This window comes from Colobus angolensis, unplaced genomic scaffold, assembly GCF_000951035.1.
Source record: "Colobus angolensis palliatus isolate OR3802 unplaced genomic scaffold, Cang.pa_1.0 Scaffold118, whole genome shotgun sequence".
Taxonomy (NCBI): domain Eukaryota; kingdom Metazoa; phylum Chordata; class Mammalia; order Primates; family Cercopithecidae; genus Colobus; species Colobus angolensis.
In genome coordinates, this window is record NW_012112919.1 from 6,281,005 (window position 1) to 6,286,511 (window position 5,507).

The 5,507-nt window shown below is 39.9% G+C and overlaps 1 protein-coding gene across 1 annotated transcript in view; it reads left to right on the forward strand.

Annotated features, from left to right (window-relative positions):
• The window catches only part of KCMF1 (potassium channel modulatory factor 1), a 79,304-nt gene that overhangs the window by 36,790 nt on the left and 37,007 nt on the right, over positions 1–5,507 (forward strand). The window lies entirely within an intron of this gene.

Sequence of the window (5,507 nt, forward strand, 5' to 3'; positions counted from 1 at the left end):
GAGACCATCCTGCCTAACACGGTGAAACCCTGTCTCTACTAAAAATACAAAAGAATTATCTGGTCGTGGTGGCGGGCGCCTGTAGTCCCAGCTACTCGGGAGGCTGAGGCAGGAGAATGGCGTGAACCCTGGAGGCAGAGCTTGCAGTGAGCTGAGATCGCGCCACTGCACTCCAGCCTGGGCAACAGAGCGAGACTGTCTCCAAAAAAAAAAAAACTTTTACATTTTGTGTAATTATACTGTGTTTGTATACCTTGGTTTATTTGAGATTCACTTCAAACTGTATAAGCACTATCCATTTTCCTCATTTTATCTTTATGCTTAGTCCCTTCCTTCTTCCTTTTCCATACTACCATATATCACTCTTAGACATCATCTCTCAGAGAAAGTCTCCCAAAGATCAGCTCATCCTAACCAACTGTTTACTGTACCTTTCAGCTTGCATGTCTCATCACCTCAAACCAAACACGTCTAAAATCAGACTCACATGCCTCCTAAACTAGACATAAACCACACCTCTTTTCCCCCAGGGCTAGGGTATTCTCTATATACTTCGTATTAATTATTCCTACTCCTATCCAGAGTTTGATGTTTGTTGGAGGTCCCTTTATTTTGAAATCCCTGAAGAAACTGGCGCAGACATAAAGAAATGTAATTTACCAGTTGAAGGTAGGATTTTGGAGGACTTGCTAACATTTTAAATTGGTTAGCCTGCAAAACAGGGGAAAGTGACTTAATTCATGTCTGTGGTGACTTTTTGAGACTGGATTTAGAATAACTGCTCTGTATGTAGAGCACATTAGAACAAAGGGACCTGAAGTTGTATTTCAGTGTCTTAGAGAGGACTTCAGGAACTGCTTGGTATGAAGAGTTGTGTCAGGGTGAGTCTGTTGTACTTCCCCAACTAGAACAAGTCATCTTTCATCATTTTTATATGTTTGGCTGTGTTTCTGTAGATCTCTATCCCTTAGTCTTCATACTGTTTTAAATGCTTATTTACTTATTCCCCATTTAGGCTCTAAGCACTAAGTGGGTATTACAAGTGCTCAAAAATTTTGGTTGTTAGAAATAGTAATGTTAAGTCAATGAGAAACGGTCTTAAAATACAGATCCAGGGCAGATCTTTTCCCACCTCAATACAAGGAGCTGTCATGTGCCTTACTTGACTGGGAATCTGTCACAAATACATGTGCAGACATTTCTAGTTTAGATAACATTAAAAAAAATTTAGCAAACGGTATGTTTTCTGCTCCCTCCGTATACATCTTGTGGTACATTAAGGATTTCCAGTTTTCCTTTCCCTCAAACAGTTGCAGAAAGTAGTATAAGAGTGTTTAGGCCGGGTGCAGTGGCTCATGCTTATAATCCCAGCACTTTGGGAGGCCTAGGTGGGCGGATCACGAGGCCAGGAGTTCCAGACCAGCCTGGCCAGCATGGTGAAACCCCATCTCTACTAAAAAAATTAAAAAATAACAGGCACCTGCCTGTAATCCCAGCTACTCAGGAGGCTGAGGCAGGAGAATCACTTGACCCCTGGAGGCAGAAGTTGCAGTGAGCCCAGATCGGGCCACTGTACTCCAGCGTGGGCGACAGAGCAACTGGGGTGGGGGAGGGGAGACATTAAATGTGTTTCCCCCCTTCATTGTTTGAAATGACATTATTCTCTTATGTGTAGTGTGTCTTTTCAGGCCAGAGGTCATCTGTTGCTGCGCATACATTATTAGCCAAGTATATGATGGGAAGGCTTTCTGAACAACTCTTACACTGTTTTCAATGCCCAGTGATACACAGTCTTTTGCATTGCCTGTAAGTTGTATCGGTAATTTTCAAAAAGTTGAGAAAACTCTACATTAGAGTAAGAACTTAAAATAGCGACTTTAAGTAGAGCTTTGTTTGGTGATAAACCTCTGAAAATAAATATCTGTAAGCACCTGCCTCAAGAGTAATTCCTCAATTTCAGGATTTCATTCCAGAGAAGTTAGGTAATTGGTAGAATCTTCTTAAAAAATAAGTCAAGGGAAAAACAATAAACAAGGCATGAAATATGTATCTCCATATCGTAATAAATACAGTTCTGAAGGCATCTACTTCTGGGGAAAAAAAGATTATTATCAAAAGATATGCTTCAGTAGGCAACCCTTAATCACTAGTTTGCCACTTAATGACTCTGCCTTTGGAGCAAATTACTTAGTGCCTGTGTGCCTCCATTTATCCATCTGTAAAAAAATCAACAGTTCAGTGACTAAGTCTTTAGCAGATTAAAAATCATCACCTTCCCTTAAAAGAGCTCTTTTTTGGGGAAAGTTGGAGCCTAAACCAAGCTCTCTCTGCCTTACTCCCACAGACCTGTCTGCAGAATTTTCAAAACAGAGCAGTTTCTATCTAGTGTGCATTGTTTAAAGCAACTAAACTGAATTGCAAATATATATGGAAATACTGGGGTGTGTGTGTGTGTGTTTAAAATAGAGATGAGGTCTCGCTCTGTTGCCCAGGCTGGTCTAAAACTCCTCGGCTCAAGCAGTCCTCCCACCTCAGCCTCCCAAAGTGTTGAGATTACAGACATGAGCTACCTCACCTGGCATTATTTTTGGTTTTTACATATAAACTTTTTATCACAAAACCATGGCTGACAGGATTCATTTCTTCAAAACCTGTTTCCCACTAACCACCTGTTAAAACTTGCAACCTAGTTCTCCTGGGCTGTTGTTGCCACCTGGTGGCTTACTCCTGGAGGTATTTGGTATAGTATTTTTATCTACTTAATTTTTTTTTCCTCCTATAGAAAACAAGTACTTGTTCAGGGCCTTCTTTTTCCCCCCTCTACTTTCATTATTCAGTGATTCTTACATCATGAAGTCTGTTATAGAGGTTGCAGTGAGCCAAGATAGCGCCACTGCACTCCAGCCTGGGCGACAAGAGTGAGACTCCATCTCAGGGAAAAAAAAGTCTGTTATAGACACACATTAGTCCCCTCCCCCTTTCCCTACTCTCTTTTTGAGCTCTTATCTAATTACCCTAGGAAAACGTCCCCTTCTTTTCATTTACTTCATTCATTCAATAGATATTATTGAATTCCTACATTGTCCCAGGCACTGTTTATCCACCTCCTCTTCCTTCATTTTATGAGTCAGAAAACAGCTCTAATCATGGCAGAGTATAATAGTAGATTGAGTAATATAGAAGCTTCTCTATTTCCAGATAAGAGGCTCTGAAAGGCTGTTCCTAAGCTCACTCATGAGCAAGTCCATTGTTGCTAAGATAAGTTTCTGTTTTCAAAACAGGGATGCATTTCTATGAACAAATAAAAGAGTGTAGATCAGTTCTTTAAAATCAGGCAAACCAATCAGTTATTCCAGAGAGGACCAAGTTCCTCTATACTGAAAACTTTTAGAAATGAATTAATCGTCCCTCTTTCACAAAGTTCATAAAGAACTCTTTAAATACAATATTTCACCCATTTTTCTATTCACTTTGTTGGGCAGATTTGAACCAGCTTTAAATCAGCTATAGCCACAAAAGAAGTTTTATCACTTTCCACCTACCTCATGACTTTGTGAAGATTGGCAAAGTAATATATGTAAGTCATTTGGTACATAATTAAAAGTGAAGGAACTTGCTATTAAACCACTAGAGGGAACTCTGTGTGGCAAGAATTTTTATTCACTGTTGTATCCTCAGCAAATATTTTTGTTCACTGCTGTATCTTGGCATATAATAGATAATAAATAATGAAAGGATGGGTGGATTCTCCTTGTTGTTACGTATCACAGAACTTGCAGAATTCCACCTGGAAAAAAAAAAAGTAGAAAAGCCAATTTCCAGTAAGAAAGGGTTGTTTTAAATGCTGAATGAACATACAGTTCATTCAAGTAAGACTACTGTGTGAGGAGTACACATTGCAAAACCTACTTACTGAGCTTCCCGGTTCTCTTTCTTCTGGATCTTGCTTCTGGATCATGCTTTCCCCCTTTTTCATTTCTCTTTCTCTGCTGTGGAATCTCTTTAGCTATAGGTTTTTACTCTTGAAGAATCTGTTTGAACGGGTCTTGATACCCCATTTCTCCTCTTGAGTCTGTCCCTTAAACACAGGGCATAGGTTTTTTAAAAATATGCATATATAGAGTTATATGTATGTTTAATAGACCTTTTTATTCTCTTCCTATTTCTAAAAATAACTAAGGAAAGCTCTTAAAAAAAAAAAGAAACAGACAAATCCTAGAGTTTCTTTTTGCTTTGGCAAGGGATGATTTATATTTCCTTTGTGATTCTTAAGTAGAAGATGAAAAAACTCTCCACTCCTGACGTAGGCTCCCAGTTTATGAAGCATTATAAACTTTGTCTTAGATTTCCTTCCTCCAGCAGTTTCACATCTGGAAGTATCCTTTGACCGTTTTCTTTAAGCAAAATAATTCTGGTTACTTCTGCTTTTCATTGAGTTACTTACACTATAGTTTGTCTTTTTTTTTTTTCTGAGACAGAGTCTTACTCTTTCACCCAGGCTGGAACACACTGGCACAATTTTGGCTCACTGCAACCTCCACCTCCCGGGTTCAAGCAATTCTCCTGCCTCAGCCTCCCAAGTAACTGGGATTACAGGCACACGCCACCACACACAGCTAATTTTTGTATCTTTAGTAGAGACGGGGTTTCACAATGTTGGCCAGGCTGGTCTCGAACTCCTGACCTTAGGTGATCCTCCCACCTCAGCCTCCCAAAGTGCTGAGATTACAGGCATGAGCCACTGTGCCCAGCCTAGTTCATCTTTTTTACTTTTGTGTTCATCTGAGATCCTCTTCTAAGGGTTGCACAATTTTTCAACTGCTTAAATGCAGAGTCTCTTCTTGGAGATTGTCATTTAATAGTATTGTTCTTTGTGCAGTTCTCAGTGTCAAAATGATACAGCCTGTATGATACATACCCTTTTTTCAAAAAAGTCACACTTGGAGAGATGCATGGACCTTGAAGAGACAATACACAGACATTTCACAGAAGTAGAAAAGAGGCCTTCCCTGTCTCCACCGCCCCCCTCCCCCAATCACATGGTAGCTAGAAGTCAAAATTGGCTGTCAATGGCAAGTGTTGTATAATCCCAGGCCTTCAAATTCCAGATGAGGTCGACTTCCTGTTGTATTCTTTTTTCCCTGTGTTTCTTGAAGGTAACTTGCCCTTTGTTGACCTTTTCTTTCCCATCAACTCTCTATTCCCTAGCTAAAAACTAATTTTATTAAAAAGTAAAAGGTATACCAACCTGAGATTTTTCTCCTTTAAAAAGCTGTAAACGAATATTAGAAACCTCTTGTGTTTTTTTTTGTTTGTTTGTTTTTTTAAATAAGAAAGAAAAGACTGCATATTATTTCAGTGGCTTTTTAAAAATGTGTTCCGAGGCCGGGCGCGGTGGCTCAAGCCTGTAATCCCAGCACTTTGGGAGGCTGAGACGGGCGGATCCCGAGGTCAGGAGATCGAGACCATCCTGGCTAACACAGTGAAACCCCGTCTCTACTAAAAAA